The 16,249-nt window shown below is 44.5% G+C and overlaps 1 long non-coding RNA gene and 1 pseudogene across 2 annotated transcripts in view; one reads left to right on the top strand and one right to left on the bottom strand.

The window, feature by feature from the left end:
• Nucleotides 1–16,249, bottom strand: part of LOC138849411 (uncharacterized) — a 410,778-nt gene that overhangs the window by 344,194 nt on the left and 50,335 nt on the right. The window lies entirely within an intron of this gene.
• LOC149127219 (adenosylhomocysteinase-like) overlaps nucleotides 1–16,249 on the top strand; it is a 66,278-nt pseudogene that overhangs the window by 41,910 nt on the left and 8,119 nt on the right.

The raw sequence follows: 16,249 nt of genomic DNA, 5'->3' as shown, positions 1-16,249 counted from the left end.
AAAGCAGGCCAAATGTGGATATGCATCCCATAATTGAGAGCCCGGAGTGCACAGACCAGTGTTTCTCAAGCTTGCACCTGTGTCAGACTCTCCTGGGGAGCTTGTTCAACACCGACCCTGGCCTGTGCCCCAGAGTCGCAGCTCCAGCAGGTCTAGGTGAGACCTGAGAACTCACACATGCGCCTTCCAGGGGAGGCTGCTGCTCCTAGTCCAGGATCGTACTTTGAGATCCACTGCTTTGTGAAGAGAGGGGAGGTGGCAGAGGGATGAGAGGAGTCCCCGAGTCACATCCTCCTTTGGAATCAAACAGAAGGGGTGGGGGGCAGAAAAGCGCAGAAGCCCATCCCTGATGAGTTCCCCAGGCTGGTCCCTGCCCGGGGCTCCCCACCAGAGGAGGGAGAGGAGCTGGAGCCTGGAGCTCAAGCCATGTGCGGGCACCATGCCGAGTACTCCACAAAGTCCTCTTATACCTAGCCTCACAGCAACCCTGCACACTGACGGCTGCGTCTCTATTTCAGATGCGGAAACCAAGGCCTGGAGAGGGAGTGGCACAAGGCAGGATTCAAACCTCTCAAACTGTAAAAGATGAGCTCTTTCCTTCGGGGCCCATTTAGCTCTCAAATGCTGCCTTTTCTGATATCTTACCCAAATGCAGCAACAACACACAGAAGGAAAAGGCCAAGGCCTTTGCAAAGCTTGGTAAACAGGGCTCTGCTTGGTAGGAGGGCTGGTGTGATCCAAAGATTTGCTCCAAGCAGCGGTCATTCAGGAGCCTGCAAGGGTCCTGAGGACTACCCAGAGGCTACATCACCAGACCCCTGAGAGATGCATGCAAGCAGTCAAAGCCCCAAAACCTCCAGCTCACTCACAAGAGCCACCTCGGCCACCACCACCTTCACCCTCGCCGTCCCCCTCACTCGTCAGCCACCACCACTGTGGGGTCTACCATCCCTTAAAACTAATACAGAACAATTCCTACTGTCTCTAGAACAATGGACCAACACACAGAACAGAATTAAGTCATGACTCTGGCCTCTGTTTTGTGATACAGCCCCCTTCTCATCTGCTCATGGATTGGGTAGGTGGGGTTCTACTTAAAAGACTCCATCCTTGACTACTGCAGAGTGGTGAGAGCTGTGGTCCTGTAACCCATTGTTCTGCCTTATATTCTTGCTAGAAGAAAAAGACTGTGTGTGACAGGAGACGTGTTCATGGATGGAAAGACCTGGACCCAAGGGTCAAGAGAAGATGGGCTCCATAGATTATCAGGGTTCTCTGGAGCACCCCTTGCTCCTTGGCCCCAACACATCACTTCCACAGGTCTGGCCTTGCAGTGCAGTACAGCAGTGCAGGAACACTGAAGATGGAGCTCTGTGGGTGAGAAGGCCTACAGCAACCCACCCCAGGCACTACCCAGCTGTCTGTTAGGGACATTTCCCCGTTCTGTGAAACCTGGAAGCAGTCCTCCTCACTATGTGTGCTTTGGGCAATCTAAGGGTGTGCAAGTGCTCCTCCAGTTGAGATGGGTGGGATCCCAGATGGCAGGGAGATTGACTGTGTTATGATGACCAAGTGAGCTGGCATCTGGGAGACATCTGACAGTGAGAATCCAAAGCCTTAAAAATGATTATACTTAGGATACAGTAATGTCTCTCTTGAGAATCTTGCCTAAAGAATGCTAAGGTATGAAAAAGTGTTACACACAAAGATAACTCATCACAACAACGAATCAATTAAAACAAATAAGTGTCCAACTCTAGTAAAAAGCTTTTAGTAGAAGTTTGTAAGACTTTTTTTTTAAAAGATTTATATATTTATTTAAAAGGAAAAGTGGCAGGAGAGAGAGAGAGAGAGAGAGAGAGAGAGAGAGAGAGAACAAGATCTTCCATCTACTGGTTCACTCCCCAGATGGCCACAACAGCTAGGGCTGGCCAGGTTGAAGCCAGGACATGCACCCAGGTGTCCTGTGTGGGTGACGGGGACCCAAGTGCTTAAGCCATTGTCCATTGCTTTCCCAGACACACTAGCAAGGAGCTGGATCAGAAGCAGAGTAGCTGAGACACAAACCAGCACTCTGATCTAGGATGTGGGCATTCCAAGCAGCTGCTTAACCTGCTGCACCACGATGCCCACAACCTGAGTTTTCAGTTTGATATTTGGAGAAGGAATCCCTGAAACCTTTATATCTAAAATTCCCAGGGGCCGGTGCTGTGGTGTGGCAGGTAAAGCCACTGCCTGCAATGCTGGCATCCCATATGGGCACCACTTGAGACCCGGATGCTCTACCTCCGATCCAGCTCTCTGTTACAGCCTGGGAAAGCAGTAGAAGATGTCTCAAGTACTTGGGCCCCTGCACCTACATGGGAAACCTGGAAGAAACTCTTGGTTCCTGGCTTTGGATTGGTCCAGCTCTGGCCATTGCAGCCATCTGGGGAGTGAACCAACGGATGGAAGACCTCTCTCTCTCTCTCTGCCTCTGCCTCTCTGTAACTCAGCCTTCAAAATAAATAAATCTTTAAAAAATAAAAATAAAATAAAATTTCCATACTCAAATATGGGAATAAGATAAGTCTATGCTTTAAAGTATGTAGCTAATAACGTTATTTCAAAGCGTAATAACATGAAACATGCTTACAATGCCATGTTAACTTTACATAGAGTATGAAAAAGGTCACTTTCCTAGAATCTTCAGAATCTGCAACAGCCTCAAATAATAATTATTTGAAATAACTTCATGCTATGAATTCTGAAAAAATGGCGCTAAATGGATATGAAGATGTATGGACAGCTGTGCACAAAGATGGAAGATTGAAAACCTCTGATTTTATTCTTTTTCAAAACCCTATTAAAACCATGATTAAAGAGTTTTTCTTAAGGGCATAACTTCACAACGTTGGAGCAAACAGAGCCGGGAATTTACAAGACAATGTTGAACGTATGACAGCCAATGGAAGATGAAATGAAGGGCAATTATTGACCTCAGGAACTGCGGAAACCCAAGGCCAACTGGAATAAGACAGCAGAATCCTCAACAAACTCAGGTACCATGAGCAGCAACTATTTCTGGAAATGGAATGAGAAAGAGAGAGAAGCCAAATTTCAAAGGAGGGATGAAAGGTGTTTAAGAAGCAGGTAGAGCTGCAGGTACCAGCCTCATCCCACCTGGGAAGATGTTTGGAAGTTCCTTTCTGAGAAATTAGGCAGAGTCTCTGGACTGGAGCACTTGAGGTGGGAAACCACCCAAAAATAGTGGAGATAGGTAGAGCTATACCTACTAAATACAGAGGCCGGGGCTGGCACCATGGCTCACTTGGTTAATCCTCTGCCTGCAGCGCTGTCATCCCATATGGGCACCAGTCCTAATCCTGGCTGCTCCTCTTCCAGTCCAGCTCTCTGCTGTGGCCCGGGAGGACAGTGGAGGATGGCCCAAGTGCTTGGGCCCTGCACCCGCATGGGAGACCAGGAGGAAGCACCTGGCTCCTGGCTTTGGATCAGCGCGGCACGCCAGCCGTGGTGGCCATTTAGGGGGGTGAACCAATGGAAGGAAGACCTTTCTCTCTCTCTCGTCTCTCTCTCTCTCTAACTCTGTCAAATAAAAATTTAAAAAATAAATAAACAAATACAGAGGCCCCCTCTGCTGCTCTCAGCTCCCAGACAGTTGGCAGTGGTGCCTTTACCCTTTGCCCCGCCCAGGAACTAGGACGTGACGATAGACACGAGGAGTTCCGCTGTCAGACTACCCCAGAGTGATGTTCCCCAACAGCATCTGCTCAAGTTTGTAGCCTTAGTCTCTGCTATGTGAACATAAACTAAGAATCACCAGCCTCCAAGAAAACCTCACCATAAAGCATAAGGACCAAAACAAAGGGGAAAAAAAAAAAAAACCAGGCAACTCAGAGCCAGAAATATCTCTGCAGAAAGAAGAAAACTTCCATCTTGTCAGTCACCACCAAGAAATAAGATAATGAAACAAGGACAGGATGCTAAATAAAGAGAATATTTGAGAATAAAGACGATGATATAAATAAAAACCCAATAGAAAAAAATAAAAATGCTACATAAGACTTGAAATATAAAGTTGAGGACAAGTCCCTAAAAGCTGATTAAAATAAAAAGATATGGAAAATAGAAAAGAAAAGGTAGGAAAATTTCAGAAACAGTCCAGGATGAGGGAAGGAGGGAGGGAGGAAGGGAGATAGGAAGGAAGAAAATGGGGAGAAATGAATAAGGAAAGTGGAAAAGAAAGACACAGAGGTGAGGAATCACTCATGGAATTAGGACAATTTTTCATAAATAAAGGATTCCGTTCCCAAACTTTCAAGGACCACCAAGTGCCCCGCTCTTCCCTGTGACTTTTCAGAAGACTCAACAGAGAGATGATTCAACAAGCTTTCAGAGACAGGGCAAAGAACTCCACATGCCAAGGATCAGGAATAAAAACAGCTCTGGATTTCGCAACAGCATCATGGGAACAGGAAAATCACTGGCTGATGCTTGCAGAACGCAGAGGAAAAATTGTTTAAATCCAAAGTCTAGTTCTAACCAAATTTCCCTTGTGGGGAAACACAGGCTACAGATGACCTGTGGGTGCTGGCATGGACCATTTATTTGAAATTTTCATTTCACTGAACTTGTGGCACTTAGGAATCACACAAACCATCAAAAAAGAGATGAATGAATCAGAAATGTAAAAGTGGAACACCAGAGAGCAAATTCGGTAGATTTCACTTTTTTTCCTAGAATTTTCTTCAATTTTTAACCATATGATTCTGGTTTGGGCCCTACTATAAATCCCAGAAAATTAAGAAGTGTACCCTTGCTACTTAATGTAGGGGCCAGGGTTCATACATGTACTCAGAATGCAGCATTATATTGCTGAAATATCACCATCCCCTCTAGCCAGGTCCTGCAGGGCAAATCTATCATAAGATACTACGGTAGACAGGTATGAGTATCACTGGAATGCTGATTCTAATCTGTCACCCACTATCTTCTAAGGTATGGCCCAGTGTTTGAGGTTGGCTTCTCCAGGAACGGAGGCTGAGATGGAGTTTGGCCTAGACCATATTCATTAAACGTCACATCCATGGAAGTGAGGAGAAGAAATAAGAATTGGACATCCAAAGAAGGTGGCATATGTTTCAGATCCAGCGAAGCTGTGATCAGCCCCACGGGCACTCTGGAGCATATGTGGTGTGTTGAAGTCAGTCCCCCGCAACACTGAGCTATAAAGACTTGGCTGTAATACTCCACCTCACTCAGTCGCTGATACGGGCTACAGCAGGAAGACATGCCATCATGTGAGGCATCTCCCGCAGACTACAAACGGTCTGACAGCTGGCACAAGTCCTCCCTTGAAAGGAATTCTAGATGGCTCATCTCTGTGCCCACCACACCTACACTTCTACCTCGCAATAAACTCAACACAAAGGTGTGTGTGTTTTGTTTCTGAAAGAAATATACAGAGTGTTCTGAGAAGTCCCACTAGCAATTGTCCAATGCAGAAAATACCCAAGTGCCCATGGATAAATAACGTGTGACATACTCACACAATGAAACACCATTGAGCAGTGAGAACAAAGTAAAACTACATGCAACCATAAAGTTTACAAAGTTTTCAGCAAAACGAGCCAGGCATAAAGGAATATACACATGGTATGGTTCCCTTCTCATAAAGTTCAAAAATAGGCAGAATCAACCTCGGATGTCAGAATTGGAACAGTGGGTACTCTTACAGGGGTAGCAGTAAGAATGAAACACGTGGAAGGTTCTGTCTCCTATTCTGGAAGCTGGTTACACAGGGTGTTCTTGTTGAGAAAACTGTAAGCCACATGCTTACTCTATATGTACTCTTCTGTATAAATGTCATCTGTCAATAAAAAAAAAAATTCAAGCCAATTGGTTATAGGGAGTTCACAGAATCTCCAAGATGGCCAGGAACAAAGTAACAAAGGCCATTGCAGAGAGGGGCAATATGCAAGCAGAACATAGATTTGCCTGGAAAGCTGCCTGGAGCTGAGTGTCCTTTATCACCTGTAACAGTAACAACTGAATACCGACACTCCACTGAAGCTGCCCCACAGAATCTGATGCCCCGCCCCAGGCTCTACCAGGTCTAATCTTCCTCTGTGTGATTAATGCCTTGTACTGTGCTTGTCTGCCTCCAAGTAGAACATGTAGATTGCAATTTCTCAAGGACATCTACAAGTTATTCAATGAAATCAATAGATCTCTTCCTTCCTAGATGGGTGGGTATATTTCACATGTACTTTCCCTACTTATTATGGTCAAGTTCTGCTGGATGGGCTAGGTAAATGTTTTCATAGCAGGTGCAGTTGCTTGGCTGGCTCCAGGTCACAGTGAGAGTCTAGCTGCAAAGGAATCTGGGAAATGTCTTTTGTATTTTTCCATTCTGTAGCAAGCTAAAAAGGGGTGTGAATGGGCACTGGTGAGTCAATCTACATTATCAACTACAAATGGTGCCCTTATCACAATGGTAATATCACATCTTTTGGACCAGACTACACATTTTTTTTATCTTTTATTTAATGAATATAAATTTCCAAAGTACGACTCATGTGTTACAATGGCTTCCCCCCCCCATACCGTCCCTCCCACCCACAACCCTCCCCCTTCCCACTCCCTCTCCCCTTCCATTCACATCAAGATTCATTTTCGATTATCTTAATATACAGAAGATCAGCTTAGTATACCTTAAGTAAGTATTTCAACAGTTTGCTCCCACACAGAAACATAAAGTGAAAAATAATAGATGATTTTTTTAAATGATGATGAAATCAGATCAGACCTATTGTCATGTTTAATCCCAGTGAGAGTCAAGTTGGGAATTGATAATTTCTTTTTTTTTTTTTTTTTTTACAGAAGATCAGTTTAGTGTACATTAAGTAAAGATTTCAATCGTTTGCACCCCCATAGAAACACAAAGTGAAATATACTGTTTGAGTACTCGTTATAGCATTAAGCCTCAGTGTACAGCACGTTAAGGACAGAGATCCTACATGAGGAGTAAGTGCACAGTGACTCCTGTTGTTGACTTTACAAATTGACACTCCTGTTTATGGCATCAGTAATCTCCCTATGCACCAGTTATGAGTTTCCAAGGCTATGGAAGCCCCTTGAGTTCTCCGACTCTTATCTTGTTTAGACACGGTCATAGTCAAAGTGGAGGTTCTCTCCTCCCTTCAGAGAAAGGCACCTCCCTCTTTGAAGACCTGTTCTTTCCACTGGGATCTCACTCACAGAGATCTTTTTGCCAGAGTGTCTTGGCTTTCCATGCCTGAAATACTCTCATGGGCTTTTCAGCCAGATCCGAGTGCCTTTAGGGCTGATTCTGAGGCCAGAGTGCTATTTAGGACATCCGCCATTCTATGAGTCTGCTGAGTATCTCACTTCCCATGTTGGATCACTCTCCCCTTTATTTATTCTATTGGTTGGTGTTAGCAGATACTAGACTTGTTTATGTGCTCCCTTTGACTCTTAGTCCTTTCATTATGATCAATTGTGAACTGAAATTGATCACTTGGAATAGTGAGATGGCATTGGCACATGCCACCTTGATGGGATTGAATTGGAATCCCCTGGTATGTTTCCAACTCTACCAATTGGGGCAAGACCAGACTACACATTTAATACTGAGTTTCTATTCTTGGAGGTCATGAATCATCAGGTCAGATTCCAGTTCAAATTCCATCTCTCCTACAAAACAAATCTGACTTTCGGCAAAGTCAGCTGTAGTCATGGATGAATTCCAAGCACAAGGGAAATTATGGGGCAATTTTTTCCCCTTGTATCTATATTCGACAAAATGAGGCCCTTTGGTAAATGGGCAACAGACTTCAACTTTTACCTTCCCTCCACACTGAAGACTACCCAACATGCCAAAGAATTCGTGACTGAAGGAGATGTCAATCCTGGAGATCTGGGAGATTTTGCTGTTATGATTGTGATATGCAAGTGCTGAGTGGATAAAGAATCAGATGCTTGTTCACCAGGTGACAAATGATCCCTATGGAATGAATGGAGACTTCTGGCTGTGGCAAAGAGCAACCAGTTCCTGGGACTCTGTGGTAGGCTCAGCTCCTCCTCCTCCAGCCGTATTCAGCACCAAGTCCTCCAGCCCGACCTTGCCTAAGTCTTGAGTCCATCTCCACAAAGCTACATGAGCAGCCTCAGCTGTACCATTCAGGGAGGGTGTGAGTTCACTTGGGCTGCCACAGGCCCAGGATCTAATATGCAACAACCAGAAAGAGACATCCCCAAGTCATCGCAGAGCCATATATTCCCCTCACGGAGCCATGACCTGGAAGATGGGCATGGCTGTTAAATACCTTTTGGTCACCTCTGCTACAGCACTTGCTCTTTTGGCTTAGCTGCACCCCAGCCCTTGCCCACCCACCGTCAGCTGTCCCCCAGGGCCTGCTCACCACTGGCTGGTTAGCAATGCTACATTAGTCCCTAGCCACATCTTGAATGTCATCTATCTGTTACCATATCTTGCTGACAAAGTAAGCCACCAAAAAGAGAGTCACTGCTTTGGGAAATGCACTGAGATCCTTCAGCCAGATCTGACATTGAGTTCTGATTTCTTCCTCTTCCCCTTCCCCATGAGCCCCTGAAGCAGAGGTCTCAGCAGTCCTTTTGATGGACCCTTCTTGTCTATGGCAACAGCCATTCGGTCTCTGCTGTGCTTTGCAAGTGCCACCTCTGGCTGCAGTGGAGTGGACAGAAGACCAGCAACAACGGAGCTTCACCTAGTCCCATTCATTAGGGACAACAGCAGTAGTCATGATAACTCCTGGGAGCTATGCATAAGATACTGAGCTACATGCTTCACAAAAATCAATCCACTTAGCCCTCTTGGAAAACCTGCCTGGTTGACATACTCAGCAGGAGAAGCAGAATCGGGGGGAAGCAAAGTCACACAGGAAGGCAGGAGCATTTCTAAGAGTTAAACAAGAATCCCTGCACCCTGTGTGTGTTGACCTCTGAGCAATGGCATCCCAGCCCTGCAGAGGAATTCTAAGGCTGATTGAAGAGCCAAACAATGACTATGAAAAGAAGTCTTTTCTCCCCCAGGCTCACAGTGTCATGGTCTTTTCTTCCCCACAGCTGGACTTGCTGTGGCCAGCCCTGAGTTCAAATTTTTCATCATTTGAGGCCAGTATTGTGGCACAGAATGTCAAGCCTCCATCTGCCATGCCAGCATCCCATTCGGGCATCAGTTCCAGTCCCAGCTGCTCCATTTTTTTGATCCAGCCCCTTGCTAATGTACCTGGGAAAGCAGCAGAAGAAAGCCCAAGTCCATGGGCCTCTGCACCCACGTGGGGCACCAGAGAAAGCTGCTAGCTTCAGACTGGCCCAGCTCCGGCCATTGTGGCCATTTGGGGAGTGAACCAGTAGGTGGAAGATTCTCTCTCTCTTTCTCTCTATATATATTTCTCTATGTCTATCAGTCCCTTTCTCTCTCTGGAACTCTGCTTTTCAAATAACTAAGTGAATCTGTAAAAAAAAATTTCATCAAACTCTTTTAATCTCTCCTATGAATCACATCACTGATGAATTTTTGAACAACAAGTGTTTGGTATTTATAAATTATTCTCCAGCACACCTTAACTCAAATTATGACAATGAGTTGATAGAATTAACAGAGAAACTTATTATATCTGCAAAATGGCCATTTCATGATTATTCTCTTTTTTTAAAGATTTATTTTATTTATTTGAAAGACAGAGTTACAGAGAGAGGTAGAGACAGAGAGAGTGAGTGGTCTTCCATCTGCCGGCTCACTCCCCAGATGGCCGAAATGGCCAGAGCTATGCGGATCCAAAGCCAGGAGCCAGGAGCTTCTTCCAGGTCTCCCACATGGGTGCAGGGGCCCAAGAACTTGGGCCATCCTCCACTGCTTTCCCAGGCCATAGCAGAGAGCTGGACTGGAAGAGGAGCAGCTGGGACTAGAACCAGTGCCCATATGGGATGCCAATGCTGCAGGCTGGGGCTTTAACCCACAGCACCACAGTGCTGGCCCCAATGATTATTCTTTAAACTTGAAAATAGCTCAAGAATCTTCTCTACTATCTAAAAAGAAACTTGGGGTACACATGTCCTGGGGTGGAAGCCATTCCTACCAACAGCTTTTTTGCCTCGCAATAAAAACTCATCCCTGTAAAAGATATTCTTTCCCCCATCAGTTGCATACATCTTGGTGTGAGCCAGTTATGGTTCTTGCCTAAAGGCAAACATTGATGGGGAACGAGAGATTCCACCAGGTTAGGAGCAAGTAGTAACTTCAGAGGTCTCATGTGGGTGACAGGGCAAAGAAGTGGCAAGGGGACCCTCATTAAAAATGAATTTTATAGATTTTAATTTTGCCCATGGCAAAAAATTTTGCCATGAGCACAGAGCTTCAGATGTCACTACTCAGATGAGTTGCTTGTTCTTATCCCAGAAGTAACCACAATCACACTTAATACTCTATAGCATTGTGCATTGCAAAAAAATCTTTCAAGAAGAAAGCTTGCATGCATATATCAAAAAATATGTATCAAGGTGAGAATTTGGTGTAGCGGTTAACCAGTGTTTTGGACACTCACACCCCATGTCAGAGTACCTAGGCGCAAGTCCCAGCTCCATTCTCTATTTCAGCTTCCTGTTAATGTGCATTTGGGAGGCAGCAGGTGATATCTCAAGTAGCAGTGTCCCTGTGACCCATGTGAGAGATCCTGGTTTGAATTCCAGGCTCCTCCTGACTTTGGCCTGGCTCAGCCCTGGCTGTTGTGGGCATTTGGAGGGTGAACCAGTGGATGGGAGATCTCTCTCTGCCTTTTTCTTCTATCCATCCTCCTTCTCTCCTTCCTCCTTTTCAAATAAATAAAATAACTAAATGAAAAAAATACGTATTGATCTATGCTTATCCATGTATATTTATGAGGGTTATCAGGGAGCATCTGATGTTACGATTGAGGGGGGCTTGCTGCCTACAACACCACCACCCCATCCTGCCACCAAAGGCATCACAAACAGAGTCAATGCATGAGCTAAAGGGTCTGGCAAGCACAATCTGAAGAGAAGTGAAAACGAGCCAACCATGCAGAGCCCCAAGGGTGGCTTCACCTTCTTTCAAGATGGTTTTATGTACAAACCTATTTTCCCCCAGCCCATGGTCCCATAAAGGTCTAGAGCTCCATCCATGCCCAGGGCAGAAAAGAAAGTTAGGGTTTGTTGCTAGCCATGGACTCAACTTTTCAGTCTTTGATGTTCTGATAAGGTCTTCTGATTGGAACAATGAGACAGTCTCAGGCTGGTACCTACCTCTAGCCACAGCAGCCCCTGCTGCTTTCTGCTTGTACCCACTTGGGAAAAGCGATGAAGCTGGTGTTTTTTCAAGGACAAGGCACTGATTCTAAGTATCTGTACAGCCCACTGACACTAATGGGAAGCTTAAGGGAGACTCCAAGAGGACAAGAGACAAATAAACCTATACTGTGCTGACCAGTTCAATATTGCAAGTCCAAATTCTGAATCATCCTTTTATAGGGCTGCATATAACTCTTTTTGTCCATTTGAAAACATGAAATAATTTTGAGGTCTATTTTAGTCATATCATTTTAAAAGAAATTTCCACTTTAGTTTCTGCTGTAAGGTGCAAGTATCTATCAGGATCCTTTCTTTGCTCTCCTTTAGCAAAACAAAATCATTCCTGAGAAGGAAGTATAGAGGCTTAGCTGGGATCAGAGCATAGGCCTACCACTTTTTAATTCATTGGAAACATTTTCAATGAAACTATGTCCAACAACCTTCTCCTAATCTTTATCTCTAATTTATTTCCCTTTATAAAAAAGTTTTCTTTCATAGTTAAGCCAAAAAATATTTGTGAAGTTCCTTGTAAATTCAAAGAAAATGAAGTCAGGCATTTTTGGTGCAGACAGCAATTCCAGACCCGGTAGGGGAGCGCTTATGACTGAACAAAAACTCCTCTCTCACACAAAAATGTGAGCTCCCTCCCTGGGGTTCACACATTAATGACTGTATGAGTCATTATTATATACGCCTCCAAAGCTGGGGTTCTCTCCTCTGTTAAGCTGCTCTGTGCAGCAGACGTTGAAATGTTAACTGTGGGACAGCAGGTGTGGCTGGAGTTGTTTTTCTCAAGGTCTTTTCTACATCACTCCTCTGGATCCTGTGACACAGCCAACATCCAGTTACAAGGTTACCCAGAGGCTTTAATTGATATCTGGCATAAACTCTACTCTCATTAACCAAATCATGATTCTTCCAACAGGTGCACCTTTTACCTCCTGTCCCAGGGAGCAGCTGACAGCTTTCCAAACGTCAGACGGATTACAACTTCTGACGCTGCTCCGATTTTCCTCTATGCACACGAGGTGTTTCTGGGGAGAAATTTAATTTGGGGTCATAGGATGAAAACACATGAACCTACTGGAAAGGAAATCCAAGATTCAGATGCCAATTAAATCCTTTCAAAGGTGCTTGATGGTAGACAAGTCATTGAAAATCCCTCAACTTCAGTTTTCTCATCATGAAATGGGAGGAAATTTGTGTTGTAGAATTGTTGGTAAGTAGGAGATATGAACAGTCTATGGAAAGAACTGGGCATTATACAGGAAATTCTTCAGATATATTGGCATTTTAGCATGAAACTTTTGTTCTTTCCGTGATTCCACGCTTTTGTCGGTGATCTTGAACTTCTTTTCCCCCTGAAGCAGAACTGACTTGTTCTTCATCTGGGGGTAAGTCATGTGACTTGCTTTAGTCAATGAAACTTGTGTCCAGGTAGCCCTGTGCTGGTTCCAAACCAAATATATGTTTAAAAAGAACGGCATGTTCCTATTAACTCTCTCGTACTTTTATTTTTCTGAAAAGAGCTCCCCAGAAAACTCAGTCATTATTGTAGAATGAACATATCTGAGACCAATATTCAGAGAAGAACAAAGCCTATTCGGACTGACAAACAAAGCAACCAAACCCAGTATAGCTTAGCTGATGTTTAGCCAAACCACAAATGAGAAAAATAAGTTATTATCGTTATGGTAGGTCACTGAGCTTGGAGATGACCTGCTGCCCAAAAGTCATGGAATACAATACCCAAATGACTGAGCTGATACAATAATCAAAAAGTTTTCTGATTTAAGATGACATTTGACTATTAATCCCAATATATGTCTTTCTATCTATCTACTCACTGATATGCCAAAAAAATAGAGCAAGAAGTGAAAAAAACCATACTAGCACAAAAACTTAGACAAAAATGTAATTCAGAATCTGAAAAATTGGATATAATCTAGGGAAAATTCCACCTAAAAATTAGTAACGGCATAACTGAACACTGAAGAGCAAGCCCTCTGTTCTGCCTGTCCCCACCTAGAAAGGATGGAGCAAAGGTTGTGGAGCACGTGTTTGAGTAAATCGCACATCTAGGACTACATGAGCTCTGTACGAATAGCACCATAGGCAGGAACAGAGGTCAAGAGTCCCCTAGTGGGCCGGCGCCGCAGCTCAATAGGCTAATCCTCCACCTTGCGGCGCCGGCATACCGGGTTCTAGTCCCAGGCCAGCTCTCTGCTGTGGCCAGGGAGTGCAGTGGAGGATGGCCCAAGTGCTTGGGCCCTGCACCCCATGGGAGACCAGGAGAAGCACCTGGCTCCTGCCTTCAGATCAGTGCGGTGCACCGGCCGCAGCACGCTGGCCGCGGCGGCCATTGGAGGGTGAACCAACAGCAAAGGAAGACCTTTCTTTCTGTCTCTCTCTCTCACTGTCCACTCTGCCTGTAAAAAAAAAAAAAAAAAAAAAGAATCCCCTAGTGGCACTGCATTCTAGAAACTGTAGGTTTTCACCTACAGAACTGAGGGCCAACAGCATGGGTATGAGAAAGGCATCACCTCCACAGAGAAATTAAAATCCTGCAAGAAATAAGAATCTGAACTACCAACTATGCACCCTGTCTTCCCTTTAACTGAACATGTGATGAATTCAGCCACTGCCCAGTTGGACAGAAAACATAACCAGAAACTCCACTGGTGAAAACAGCTGGAACTGACCTTCTGGAAATCAAACAGAAAAACGGATCCTATAGAATGACCGTAACATCTAACAAGATTGAGTCAGCAATTTCCATCTGATTCACCACCACCAAGTCTCAGAACCTACCCTGAAGATTCTCCTCCCAAATTCTAGACAACATGTAGTCAAGACCATTAGAGTACTGGTTAAAGAAACCAGAGCATCGTCACCCAGGGCACTGCTCTGCTACCACTCAGAAAGAACGAGGGAGGGCGCTACTACTGACACAGAGCGAGCTCCAAGATACACTGCTTCGTAGTTCTTTTTGTTGTTGTTGTTTGTTTTTTAAGATTTATTTATTTGGAAGACAGTATGATAGGGAGAGAGACATATAGACAGACATAGAAAGAGATATCTTCCATCCACTGGTTCACTGTCCAAACAACTATGACAACCAGATCAAACCCAGGAGCCCAGAATTCCATCCTGGTCTTCAACATAGAACCCAGAAGCCCAAATACTTGGGTCATCTTTCTCTGCCTTCTCAGGCACATCAATCCAGAGCTGGATCAGAAATACAGCAGCCAGGGGCCTGAACTGGCCCTTTGATCTGAGATGTCTGTGATGCAAGTGGTAGCTTACCACTTGCCATAATGCCTGCCCCTCCAAAATATATTGTTAAATGACAAATGCAAAATTCAAAACAGTATCTGTAATGCAAGACCTCTTGTATAAGGGAAAAACACAGGAAATACATAAAAAGATGAGTATTTTTATAAGATTTATTCCATTTATTTGAAAAGCAGAATGAGAGAGAAAGAGAGAGAGAGGTCTTGGATCTGCTGGTTCACTCCCCAGTTGGCCACAAGGGCCAAGGCTGGGCCAGGTCGAAGTCAGGAGCCTGGAATTCCAACTGGGTCTCCTAGATGGGTGGCAGGGGCCCAAGCACTTGGGCCATCTGCTACTGCTTTCTCAGACACATTAGTAGGGAAGCTGGATCAAGAGCAGAGCAGCGGCCGGCGCCGCAGCTCAATAGGCTAATCCTCTGCCTGTGGCGCCAGCACACCATGTTCTAGTCCCGGTCGGGGTGCCGGATTCTGTCCCAGTTGCCCCCCTTCCAGGCCAGCTCTCTGCTATAGCCCAGGAGTGCAGTGGAGGATGGCCCAAGTGCTTGGGCCCTGCACCCCATGGGAGACCAGGAGAAGCACCTGGCTCCTGCCTTCGGAGCAGTGCGGTGCACTGGCCACGGCGGCCACTGGAGGGTGAACCAACGGCAAAGGAAGACCTTTCTCTCTGTCTCTCTCTCTCTGTCTCTCTCTCTCACTGTCCACTCTGCCTGTCAAAAAAAAAAAAAAAAAAGAGCAGAGTAGCTAGGACTTGAACCAGCACTCAAGAAAAATGTGCATGTATCTGAGCTTATGAATGCACACAAACATTCCTTTGGTGCATGCCATGACACTGTTGAGACTAGTTAACACCAGCAAGTGGTTAGTTTGTGAGAGAACAGATTAACTTTTTATTTTATACTATTCTATGCTACTTGATGTTTTGGCATGTGAATATATCACTTTGAATATACCACCTTATTAATATAATTTTTCATACTTAATCTTTAAAAGAAGCAAAAAGGAAAGAAGAAAACTGATTCTAGATAAATCTCACTTTTCTGATTATTAAGAAATATAAATATAAACTGATACTGCTTTAGCTTTTCAAAACAAAGAAAAGAGAACGCTCAGAGGTTGCACAATGTCCCTAGAAATAATCAGATGGTCCAGAACCGAATGTCCTGAAAATATTAGGTGACCATGAAAGGAAGGGGGAAGCATAGCCTCGTAGTGAGGTGCGAAAACATTGCAATCAACATTAGCAGCAGGATGAAGCTAAGGGAGAGACGTTAGGAGAAAAGTGTATTGCAAGTTAACTCAATAAAACTCAATAAAGAGGATTGAAGGCACCAAGGAGGAAAATTGATGTTACAGAAATTGAATCTGTGATAGAAAGGGCAAACCTGAGAAAATGAGAAGTGCAGAGAAAAGCAAAACATATAAATAAATAATAAATTTACATAAATAAAACAAAATAGGACAACTCGCTAAACACTAAGATAAGTAAAATCTGTAGCTTTTAAGAGATTGTGGTAGAAATTCTCCATACTATAGTGGGCCAGTTTGCTACAATGGCGGCAAGTATCCTCCTCACTTATAAATCC

The sequence above is a fragment of the Oryctolagus cuniculus genome, chromosome 4, assembly GCF_051225735.1.
Source record: "Oryctolagus cuniculus isolate XC-2025 breed Fujian yellow rabbit chromosome 4, ASM5122573v1, whole genome shotgun sequence".
NCBI classification, from domain to species: Eukaryota; Metazoa; Chordata; class Mammalia; order Lagomorpha; family Leporidae; genus Oryctolagus; species Oryctolagus cuniculus.
Note: the sequence above shows the minus strand (reverse complement) of the source record. Positions and strands in the feature narration are given on the sequence as shown.